Genomic DNA, 13,238 nt, shown 5'->3' on the forward strand with positions numbered 1-13,238 from the left:
TGGTACACGTACTGTCAATCTTCCAGAAAACTCATCACTGAGTGGAGTTCAGTGGTCACCGCCTCCTCGTGGTCACCGCCCCAGAGCTATCAGAAGGTTTCTGAGATGACGGCTGCTTCATCCCCCGGGCCTCCCACCCAGGTGTCTGTCAAGGTCGCCGTAAACCAATCTAGTCCATATGGCTCTAGAATAAAACGAAAAGGCTGTTATACAAATTATCTGCGAAGGGTGAAGACGGAGTGAAAAGCAAGCAAGAGAGAAGATGAAAAGAGACGTTCAGGGGTAGGGGGCTAAGAGTGTGAAACAAAACGATGTCTCGGCCTGTGGAGCCAGTGGACCAGGCACTGCGTTGACTGCCTGGCTTCAAAATACCCTTGGAAGTAGTGGGCAAAGAGAAGGTGAAAAAACACTGCATCCCTTGGCAGTGGTCCAGCTCTGTGCCCCTCGAATTTATAATCTGACCTTGTGTGGGAGTTGCTATTGTTTCTTCAGAAATGTACCCCATTCCCCTGGGTATGTACTCAATGTACATGAAACTGAGCAAAGTGAAGGACAAGGAAACCTGCATTCTATGGGCTCGCAAAAAGTTGGACACGACTTAGCCAGTGAACAGTAATCCCCTTAGGACTTGGCTCCTTGTCCCTGAAGTCCCCCAGATGCGTGGCAGTTACAATGTACAGTCACCACTTGTTCTTTGGTCTACGAGGTGAAAAGGCGGAGAGCAGAGAGGTCATTGTCTACAAGACTTTAAGATAAAAATGGTTGGAAAATTTTAGAAAGAAAAAAAAGCAAAGAAATCTTGAGAGAAAATCTAGGAGTCTCTTGACAGCTTAATGATTGACTGCAAAGATTTGAGATGAGTTTGTATAGCTCCTCCAATACTGTGACCTTGGACAAGTAAATGAACCTACCCTCCATTTCTTCCCGTGAAGAGTATAATTACTAAACTTCTTGTTAGTGAGGAAGGCCAGTAATGCTCGATAGTGAATTCTCAGCACTTAGCCGGATTAGCAGGTAGAAACTCATTAAATCAATGAATGAATGAATGAAGGCCTAATAGAAGTATAGAAAGGATTGAATGAGGTAATAGCTTCTTTTGCCATGAAAAATGCCTGGCAAATCTTTAATCCTGAAAAAAGTTAACTTCTATTATCTCTAAATAAAATATTTAGAGGAAATCTTGGTGTAAAGAGGCTTTGCATTTCAGATTAACTTTGCACTTAGGTGTTTCTTTTAGAGAATTAATAGATTTTGCATAATTAGCAATATTCCCTTAACTTCTTTTCCTGAAAACTCAGGTGCTTTTCATTTTTTGAATGTTGAAAATCATCACATTATATTAAAACACAATTATTTTAGAAAAGACAAGCTAACCTTTGCCTTTGTTTTTCCCTTTAATTCTAGTGTTGTGACTTGTTAATTGTGAAAATATTAAACCATAGATGGTGGCCCCTACTTAATTTTGTTTGGGAATATGACTGCACAGAATCTGACTTTAACCTCTGGACTTCTTATTTGAGAAGAGAAATATTTTAAGCTCTCAGTTACTTGAGTATTGCTGCTGCTGCTAAGTCACTTCAATCGTGTCCGACTCTGTGCGACGCTATAGACGGCAGCCCACCAGGCTCCCCTGTCCCTGGGATTCTCCAGGCAAGAACACTGGAGTGGGTTGCCATTTCCTTCTCCAATGCATGAAAGTGAAAAGTGAGAGTGAAGTCGCTCAGTAGTGTCCAACTCGTAGTGACCCCATGGACTGCAGCCTACCAGGCTCCTCCATCCATAGGATTTTCCAGGCAAGAGTACTGAAGTGGGTTGCCATCGCCTTCTCCGTACTTGAGTATTGAATATCCCTTAAATTGTTTTCTGTCCCACAATGATCAGAGTGAACCTGGCAATTTAGCACACAAATAAGAAACACCAACTGGAAAACTCAGTCTCTAAAATGAAAGTACTTTTATGTATTTAAAAAGAAAGATTAAAAATATAATATGCTTTTTATTCACCATGCAAAACCTCCCTCATTCTGTCTGGCTCATGGATTACTTCCCCTTTCATCATTATGTTCTCAGTTATTTTGCCTCGAAGGTAATTGGGTTAAGTCATCACCACCAAGATTATTATTCTATCTTAAAACTTGTGAAGAGAAGACCACAGGCTAACTAAGGGCCTGGGATAAAGAAGGTAACAGATGTTATGCTTAGAGAATTTGGCTGATAATTAAATATATTTTGCCAATGTGAGTTTTTTAACATTCATGTATGACTTTTATGGACAGAAGATGCTATTTTTCATACTTTTTAAAAGTTAACATTCAACGTATAGAATAAGTGCGTTTTAATCTAGTTTCCTTGAGACTTTAAGACTGACTGAGAAAATTTGTTTTATTTATAGATCTAACTAGAATATTAGAATCATCTTCGCTTTTTCTGTTAATATTGAGTTGAATTCAAATTGAATGGACTAAACTACCTTCAAAAAATCAGTCCCATTTATGTTAGATAAATGTCCTCAAATTTAGTACGCTTTTGTCAGTTTAACATGGTGTGGTTTTTTTAATGTGTTATTTTTGAGTACTTTAAAACTTTTGCAAGTATATAAACTTCTAAACCTAAAAAATTGAAATCACAGATATGTGTTTTAAATTTCCTTAAGATAGTCTGGTGTAGTCTTATACTTTTCCAATTAAAATGACAAATCTCGTCAGTTACTTAATCACATTTTTTTACCTGAATTTCTAGTACCTCAAGTTCCTTTAAACATTACAATTTAAATACAGAAATGTATAAAGTAGGTTTCACTGGTGGCTCAGATGGTAAAGAATCCACCTGCAATGCAGGAGACCCTGGATAGATCTCTGGGTCAGGAAGGTCCCCTGGAAAAGGGAATGGCTACCAACTCCAATATTCTTGCCTGGAGAATTCCCTGGACAGAAGAGCCTTGCAGGCTGCAGCAGCTTTGCAGGCTGCAGTCCTTGAGGTCACAAAGAGTCAGACACAACTGAGTGACTAACATATAACATATATATGTACAAAGCATTCTTAATCTTAATATGAAAGTTTTAAGTCTTTAAATTGAAATTTCCCTGTATAAAGAGATGCTTATAACAGAAAGGTTTTATTATCTCAAAAAATTCTGATATTAACATTCCAAGAGAATTCAGATATTATCTCAGAGGACCAAGGTTTCTGATTGGCCAGAGTTTCTGACCTGAACCAACAACTGTTTGCATACTTTACTTGACAGGTTCCAGCAATTGTTGAGCTGCTGGGGACACTATGAACTTTCTTTTTTCCCTCTAAATCTTTGTAACAATGAGAAACTTAATCCCATTTCATACTAGTGGAGGTAATTTTGCCAGCCTTATGACTTTTGCCTGATTTGGGACGATCAAATCATCCCCCTCCACCCTCATTTGGACTTGATTGAATAATCAATCTACTTAAAGATTGAATTTGGCATTCATTTCAAATACTTGCCTGACTGCTGGCCATAATGTCAGGGGCATTGTAGTGACATATCCAAAAGAATTTGCATAAATTTGGCCTTAAGAGAAGAGCTGTTTCATGGGTATATCACCAGCCACTTATCTGTCCCATCTGTCCATCCCATGATGAAAAAGATTATGCAAGATACTATTTATTTCTTGGCCACAGCACCCAGCTTGTGGGATCTCAGTTCCTTGATCAGAGATTGAACCTGGAATTCTAACTACTAGGCCACAAGGGGACTCCCTCAAAAAACTATTTAAAAAACAAACATTATTTTAGATTAAACATAAAAATGGCAAAATTTTAATAAGCTATAACAAATTTAGAACATTCCTTTAGAGGTTTGTTTGATTGAAGTATGTTGTTCTAGGTTCACTATATATTGATTCAAAACTTTTATAGGTTATACTACATTTATAGTTATTATAAAATATTTGCTATATGCCCTATGCTGTGCAATATATCCTGATAGCTTATTTATTTTATAGAGAACAGTTAGTACCTCTTAATAGCCCTGTTTTGCCCCTCCCCTTTTGTTTTTGGCTGCCCTGGGTCTTCCTTGAGCTGCATGAGCTTCTCCTGATGTGGTGCATGGGTTCTGGTGCGAGAACTTAGTTGCCCCCTCACATGTGGCATCTTAGTTCCCCAACCAGGGATAGAACCCAGGCCCCCTGCATTGGAAGATAGATTCTTAAACACTGGAGCACCAGGGACGTCCCCTTTCCCCTTTTCTTTTAGAGTTTTATCTGTGAAATGTGCCATTTACTGATTCATTCTGTGCTTAGTACCTTTTGAATTTTTGGTACTCAGTGGACCATTTGTGAGAACCAAATAAATAAAAAACACAATCTTTTTCCTTTAAGACTTTGCAGTTTAGTTAGAGAACTCTTTTTTTTTTAATTTGATTTTTTTTCTTTGTTTGTTTTTTGCCATACCACGTGGCTTGCAGAATCTTAGTTCCCTGGTAAGGGGTTGAACCTGGGCCCTCGGCAGTGAAAATTCAGAGTCCTAACCACTGGACTGCCAGGGAATATGTTTGGGATAGTGTTTTATATTAAGATTTTACACAGGCTCAATCCCTTGACCATCATAGAATTAATAATGGCATGGTTATATAGTTCTACACAGTTTACAAACCATTTTCTATACATTCTCATTTATTCCTCTAAATGTTGTTTATTTACTTGAATTGCATTAAATAAGTTGATGGGTTCAGACCATGATGGAAATGATCACAGAATCTTCTACAAAGAATTGATTGACACAAGTCATCAGAGGAATTAAGAAGGGTTTTTTTTAAAGTTTTTACTGTGAGAATTATGAAACAGGCTGAGAAAATAATACATATACTTGCAAATTATTTTGAATTTAACATTTTTCAATATTTGTTTTACTACATATCTATTCATCGGCCTATCCCTCTTTCCATCCAGGTATCCAGCTTAAGTTTTTAATGCTTTTCACAATTTCAGACATTAATGCATACCATCTCTAAGCTATTCAGCATTGCATATTTTTAACTAGAGTTTAGTGCTCAGTGTTCAGTTGCTAAGTCGTGTCCAACTTTTTGCAACCCCATGGACTGTATCCCACCAGGCTCTTCTGTCCATGGAATTTTCCAGCCAAGAATACTGGAGTGGGATGCCATTTCCTTCTCCAGAGAATTTAGCAGTTGTTCACATTTCTTTTTTTTTAGTGAGATAAATTTTACATACAGTGAAATGAAAAATCTTAATTGTACTAATATATGAGTTTTCACAAATGCATATAAATTAGGCAATATTAATTTTCTTTAAAATGAAGGAATGGCAGAAGCAAGCTTAGAGGACCACAAAAGCAATATGTTTTATTCCAAAATATTATGATTCAACAACCAGAGAAATAGATAAAACATTGAAAATTAGCAGGCAGAGTATTGTTTAAAACATCTGCTCACAGAAGCAAAAAGAAATGCAATCAAACATAATCTTGGAAAAGATTTGGAATTTAAGCAAATCTAGCAATGGAGAGGAAGATTCTGCTGACAAGGCATCACAAGATGGAGATACACCTTGAAAGTGAAGGATGAAAAAACAAAGAATCATCAAGCCACAGTGATTTTGGATGAAAAGCATGTAATTCCATATGAGTGAATGAAAATGAAAGGCCAGAAAGACAACATCTCTGAAAGGGTGTATCTAATAGTCTCAATTTTTCTGTTTGTTTTTGAGCAAGAAAAAAAAAGTCCTTAACAGTCATTTTCTGGAGGAGACCCAAAGGGACATGATGTGCACAAACATCTCTAAACAACCAAGTCCTAACTCAATATAGAGATGAAGCATCAGAGTTGGAATATGGGCAGTGTGAACATGACTTGTGTGCAGTTGCTGTAAAAGAAAGGAGATTTTGGTAAGAATGTGGAGAAAGTAGAACTTTCTAGACATTGCTGTGTGAATGTAAAATGGTACAACTGTTGTAGAAAACAGTTCGGCAGCTCCTCAAAAAGTTAAGTATAGAATTATCATCAGTTCAGTTCAGTTCAGTTCAGTCGCTCAGTTGTGTCCGACTCTTTGCAACCCCATGAATTGCAGCACGCCAGGCCTCCCTGTCCATCACCAACTCCCGGAGTTCACTCAGACTCATGTCCATCAAGTCAGTGATGCCATCCGGCCATCTCATCCTCTGTCGTCCCCTTCTCCTCCTGCCCCCAATCCTTCCCAGCATCAGAGTCTTTTCCAGTGAGTCAACTCTTCGCATGAGGTGGCCAAAGTACTGGAGTTTCAGCTTCAGCATCATTCCTTCCAAAGAAATCCCAGGGCTGATCTCCTCCAGAATGGACCGGTTAGATCTCCTGGCAGTCCAAGGGACTCTCAAGAGTCTTCTCCAACACCACAGTTCAAAAGCGTCCATTCTTCGGCACTCAGCTTTCTTCACAGTCCAACTCTCACATCCATACATGACCACAGGAAAAACCATAGCCTTGACTAGACGGACCTTTGTTAGCTAAGTAATGTCTCTGCTTTTGAATATGCTATCTAGGTCAGTCATAACTTTCCTTCCAAGGAGTAAGCGTCTCTTAATTTCATGGCTGCAGTCACCATCTGCAGTGATTTTCGAGCCCCAAAAAATAAAGTCAGCCACTGTTTCCACTGTTTCCCCATCTATTTCCCATGAAGTGATGGGACCAGATGCCATGATCTTCGTTTTCTGAATGTTGAGCTTTAAGCCAACTTTTTCACTCACATGACCTAGCAATTCCACTTCTACGTATAGACCCAAGAGAATTGAAAGCCTGTCTTCAAACAAATAACTACAGAAATATTCATAACAGTATTATTCATAATAGTCAAAAATGAACTCAACACAAATGTCCATCAAGTGATAACTATATAAACTGAAAGTGCCATATCCATACAGGAGAGTATTATTCAGCCATGAAAAAGATTGAAGTACTGATACATACTACCAAGTAGATGAACCTCAAAAGCATTATGCTAAAGGAAAGATGCCAGACACAAAACATCACATAATTTCATGTATATGAAACATTTAAAATAGATACATTCATAGAGACAGAAAGCAGCAGATTAGTAGTTTCCAGGGGCTAGGAGGAAGGAGGAGTGGGGAATAACTACTGAATGAGTATGAGATTTCCTTTCAGAGTGTTGAAATTGCTCTGGAATTAATGACTGGAGAGGGTTGCACAACATTATGAATGTAGGAAATGCCAAAAAATGTATAGTTTAGCATGACTCACTGTTAATTTTCTTTTGTTTTATATGAATTCTACCTCAGTCTTAAAAAGAGGAAAGAAAGAGAAGGGTCATCTAAGGACCACCAGATTCTATAACAAAATGCTGCAGGGAGATAAAAGTCCCCCAAATCCCTGGTTTCTAGATCACATCACATGTTTCCCTATTTTGAGGATATTGAAATAATTTTTTTTATTGAGTTATTATTTATTTTTGGCTATACTTGGTCTTCATTGTTGCATGTGGGCTTACTGTAGTTGCAGTGCCCTGGCTTCTCGTTGTGGTGGCTTCTCTAGTAATGGAGCATGGGCTCTAAGCACGCAGGCTCCAAAGTTGCAGCGTGTGGTTTCAGTGGTTGTGGCTCAAAGACTCCAGAGCACAGGTTCAATAGTTGTGGTACATGGGCTTAAGTGATTCAAGGCATGTGAAATTTTCCTGGACCAGGGATTGAACCCATATCTTCTGAACTGGCAGGCAGATTTTTCACCACTTGACCACCAGAGAAGTCCATTTATTTATCTTATAACTGAAAGTTTGTACCTTTTGACTTCCTTCACCCCATTCCCTCTCCCCTGAACTCCTTCTCTCTGCTAGCCACAAATCTGATCTCATTCTCTATGTTTGTTTGCTTTTTGTTGTTTTCCTAACTTTTTATTTTGTATTGGGGTATAGCTGATTAACTATGTTGTGATAGTTTCAGGTGGACAGCAAAGGGGCTCAGCCATATGGATACATGTATCCATTGTCCCTCAAACTCCCCTCCCATCCAGGCTACCACAAAACACTGAGCAGAGTTCTCTGTGCTATACAGTATGTCCTTGTTGGTTATCCATTTAAAAGAAATATTTGTTTTTTTTTTCTTTGTTAATACACATTTTTATTTGTTTATTTATTTGGCTGTGTCAGGTCTCAGTTGTGGCATGTAGGATCTTTAGTTGTGACATGTGGGATCAAGGTCCCTGACCAGGGATCAAACCTGGGCCTCCTGCTTTGGGAGTGCAGAGTCTTAACTACTAGACCACCAAGGAAGTCCCATGTTTGCTTGTTTTTGATGTATAATTGACCTACAAGGCTATGTTAGTTACTGTTACACAATATAATGATTTAACATTTCTATATGTTTTAAAATATACACCTTGATAAGTTTATTTAATACCTGTTGCCTTACAAAGATATTACATAATTATTGACCATATTCCTCACACTATATTTCATACCCATGACTCATCTATTTTTGCAACTGAAAGTTTATATGTCTCAATCTCCTTATGTATTTCTCTCCACTCCCAATCTCCCTTCTTTCTGGAAACCAGTTTGTAATTTTACAATGCTTACAGGATCAGTCTTGTTAGCACTGACTGCCCAGTGACTCCTTCACAAAGGTCTTGGTCCCAACCCCTCTGAGTTCAGAGACACAAGCACACACCAAGTATGGCTTCCTCTTCAGAGATCTGTTTCAGTTCTGTTTAGCACTTCCTCTAAGTGTATGTGTTTCAATCATTCCAACCTCTTCCCTTTGCTCTCTCAGCCCTAAGCATTGTAGGTGTTCCTACAATTAACAATCACTGCCTTCAGGATAGCTTAGATTTCTTCTTTCACTTCTTCAGTTACATGGCTGACGATCCATTATATCAAATTGTCTCTCTTCAGATAACAGGTGGTCTCTACTTCCCTCCATGAACTTGACTAATACATGAAAGTGAGTGAAAGTCATTCAGTTGTGTCCATCTCTTTGCAACCCTGTGGACTACACAGTCCATGTAATTCTCCAGGCTAGAATACTGGAGTGGGCAGCCTTTCCTTTCTCCAGCGGATCTTCCCAACCCAGGGATCAAACCCAGGTCTCCTGCATTGCAGGCAGATTTTTTACTAGTTGAGCTACCAGGGAAGCCCAAGAATACTGGGTTGGATAGCCTATCCCCTCTCAAGCGGATCTTCCTGACCCAGGAATTGAACCGGGGTATCCTGCATTGCAGGCAGATTCTTTTACCAGCTGAGATATCAGGGAAACTCTTCAAGGTTCAGCTCAAATGCTACCTTCTTTGTATGTCTTTTCCAATTACCCTGTAAAAATTATACCCCCACTTAATTCTTAGTGTCCTTCTTAAGGTCTACAGGTTTTGTTTTCATAATCATATGCCAAGTCACACCCATATACCTAATAATAATATTGCCCTACAATTACAGTGAAGCACCTTCACTCAGATCAATCATGTGGAATATAATAGATTTACCCAACAATTCTAATAGGGAAAGGTAGGTATAGAGCAAGCAAGACTACATGTGGGCTCTCATCTGTTCCCCTACATAGTACAATTCTGTTCAATTTACTTAAACTCACAGTTGTTTCAGTTTCCCCAGCCTCACAGTCTGATCTGTGGATTAAGTAAAATAATATGGAGAAGATTTAGTAAGATAATGTATGTGAAGTGCTTACAGTGGCCTAACTCATAGGAAGAACTAAAGAGCCTCTTGATGAAAGTGAAAGAGGAGAATGAAAAAGTTGGCTTAAAGCTCAACATTCAGAAAACTAAAATCACGGCATCCAGTCCCATCACTTCATGCCAAATAGATGGGGAAACAGTGGAACAGAGACTTTATTTTTGGGGGCTCCAAAATCACTGCAGATGGTGACTGCAGCCATGAAATTAAAAGATGCTTGCTCCTTGGAAGAAAAGCTATGACCAACCAAGGCAGCATATTAAAAAGCAGAGACATTACTTTGCTGATAAAGGTCTGTCTAGTCAAAGCTATGGTTTTTCCAGTGGTCATGTATGGATGTGAGAGTTGGACCATAAAGAAAGCTGAGCGCCAAAGAATTGATGCGTTTGAACTGTGGTGTTGGAGAAGACTCTTGAGAGTCCCTTGGACTGTAAGGAGATCCAACCAGTCCATCCTAAAGGAATCAGTCCTGAATATTCATTGGAAGGACTGATGCTCAAGCTGAAACTCCAATACTTTGGCTCCCTGATGCGAAGAGCTGACTCATTGGAAAAGACCCTGATGCTGGGAAAGATTGAAGGCAGAAGGAGAAGGGGACAGCAGAGAATGAGATGGTTGGATGGCATCACTGATTCAATGGACATGAGTTTGAGTAAACTCTAGGAGTTGGTGATGGACAGGGAAGCCTGGTGTGCTGCAGTCTATGGGGTCTCAAAGAGTCCCGACTGAGTGACTGAACTGAACTGAGTTGAACTTACAGGAAATAGTCAATAAATGTGAAAAAAGAAAAAACGTGAGTTATTATTTTTGCTATTAGTTTATGGTTTATCCAGCTATGTGTTCTAAGGTCCTTTTTTTTTAGTTAAAAAATAATGCCTAGGTACATTTATCACACTCTCCCTTGCAGATTTTCCCTCGTCCTGTCTGTTCACAGTTAACTGGCCTCTTTGCTGCTGCTGCTGCTAAGTCACTTCAGTCATGTCCGACTCTGTGCGATCCCACAGACAGCAGCCCACCAGGCTCCTCTGTCCCTGGGATTCTCCAGGCAAGAAGACTGGAGTGGGTTGCCATTTCCTTCTCCAATGCATGAAAGTGAAAAGTGAAAGTGAAGTTGCTCAGTCGTGTCCGACTCTTCGCGACCCCATGGACTGCAGCCTACCAGGCTCCTCCGTCCGTGGGATTTTCCAGGCAAGAGTACTGGAGTGGGGTGCCATTGCCCTCTCCACTGGCCTCTTTGCTATTCCTTAAATACCCAAGGCATGTCTGTGCTTCTTAGAGCCTTGGCATTTGATGAAGCTTTACCTAGGACGCTCTGCTCCAAAACAGATGCATGTCTTGCTCCTTCCTATTTCCTTATAATCAGATGTCACCTTATTAATGAGGCCTTCCCTTACCATCCTATTTAAAATGATAGCATGGGGTTGAGGTTGGGATGCATTGGGAGATTTGGATTGATGGCAATCCCAATTTTATACCTACACTAGGAGAAGGCGATGGCACCCCACTCCAGTACTCTTGCCTGGAAAATCCTATGGGCAGAGGAGCCTGGTAGGCTGCAGTCCATGAGGTTTCGAAGAGTCAGACACGACTGAGCGACTTCACTTTCACTTTTCACTTTCATGCATTGGAGAAGGAAATGGCAACCCACTCCAGTCTTCTTGCCTGGAGAATCCCAGGGATGGGGGAGCCTGGTGGGCTGCCGTCTATGGGGTCACACAGATTCAGACACGACTGAAGCAACTTAGCAGCAGCAGCAGCAGTATGTGTATACATATACATACTAGTGTATGTATAAAATAGAACTCAGAACCTGCCCTATAGCACAGGGAATGTTATTCATTGTTCTGTGGTGACCTAAATGGGAAAGAAATCCAAAAAAGAAGATAGGTATGTATATGTATAGCTGATTCATTTTGTTGTACAGCAGAAACTAATACAACACTGTAAAGCAACTGTACTCCAGTGATAATCATTAAAAAAAAAAAATGGCAGCATGGGACTTCCCTGGGGGTCTAGTGGTTAAGAGTCCATGTTTCAAATGTAGAGAGCATGGGTTCAGTTCCTGGTCAGGGAACTGGGATCCTACATGCTCTGCAGCACAGCCAAAAATAAATAAAAAAGGATGGCATACTTTTACCCCTTTTCCACTTATTTTTCTCCATATCCCTTGTCATCATCTGATATACCATATATTTTATTTATTTATTTGTTCATTATTTATCTCCCACCATTAGACTATAAAGTTCATGAAAGCAGAGATTTTTGTTTATTTTGTTTGTTGTTATATCCCCAGGGCCTGGAGTACTACCAAAGACTACTAATGGTATGCGGATAAATTTGCTCTTAAAAAAAAGAGGTCTGATGTTTGCCAATGTTCATAGTGTAAATATTTTCACTAGGGCCTATTTTAAGCTGCCAACTGAATATTTATTGATAATAATCAGCTCTTACAAGCCAGTACAGACCGACTCCAGCATCCCACCGAATGTCTGTGACACTGAATGGGTTATTTAACCTGTCTTAAGTTCTGTTTTCTTAGTGAAGTATCTGTGGGATAATAATAGAATCTTTTTGGGGGGCTTCCCTGGTGACTTGGTGAAGAATTCACCTGCCAATGCAGGAGACACAAGTTCGATCCCTAGTCCAGGAAGACCCACATGCCTCTGAACAACTAATCCCATGCCCCGCAGCTATTGAGCCTGTGCTCTAAAGCCTGGGAACCGCCACTACGAGCCCTCACACCACAGTTACTGAAGCTCTCGAACCCTAGAGCCTGTGCTCTGCCACAGGAGATGCCATTAAGAAGCCTGTGCACCACAGCTAGAGAGTCGGCCTGCTCAACACAGCTAGAGAAAAGCCCACACAGCGACAAAACCCAGCACAGTCAAAAAAATAAAATCAATGAAAAAAGAGAACCTGTTTTATAAAATTGTGGCATAAGGTAAATGAGTTAATACAAGTAAAGCACACAAATCAGTGGCTGACACGTAGTTTAATTTTAGTACCTGTTTATTAAATGTACTTCTCTCCACATCCCACCAACATTGATTTGTCATTTCCAATTATGTTTGCTATATTTTCCAATGTTTGTAACTGATTGAACAGGTCAATTGAGTTCTATGGTATTCTTTGATCCATGGCCACCTAGTTTGTTGGCCATGGTTTGCTAGTAACCAAGCAGTGTGTATAACATTTTGGTAAACATTTCTCAAAATGTTGCTATTATTGTGTTTCCTCCTGTGTTTGTGACTGTTCATTGATTTTGACCACTTGCCCACTGGCAATTCTGCTACAATGGAGTGGAATGGAGTTACCCACTGAGGGTTTGGGGTGCAAAAAGGAGTTCAGGAAGCATAACTGTCTATCCTATAGCACTTTCTTGATCTGCTCCAGAAGTCTCCAATTGCTTGTATCTCCCTGCCTTGAATGTCTATCTGGAAAGATGTCTGTGTTTTACTTCCTTAGAAGTAAAGGAAGTAAAGTCTCCTTTACTTTCCTTTAGAAGGTTGGTCTTGATTCTGCCCACCCTTGCTAGACTCATTTAATCCCTCATTATTACTTCTCTTAGGCTATAATT

This window comes from Budorcas taxicolor, chromosome 13, assembly GCF_023091745.1.
Source record: "Budorcas taxicolor isolate Tak-1 chromosome 13, Takin1.1, whole genome shotgun sequence".
Classification (NCBI taxonomy): domain Eukaryota; kingdom Metazoa; phylum Chordata; class Mammalia; order Artiodactyla; family Bovidae; genus Budorcas; species Budorcas taxicolor.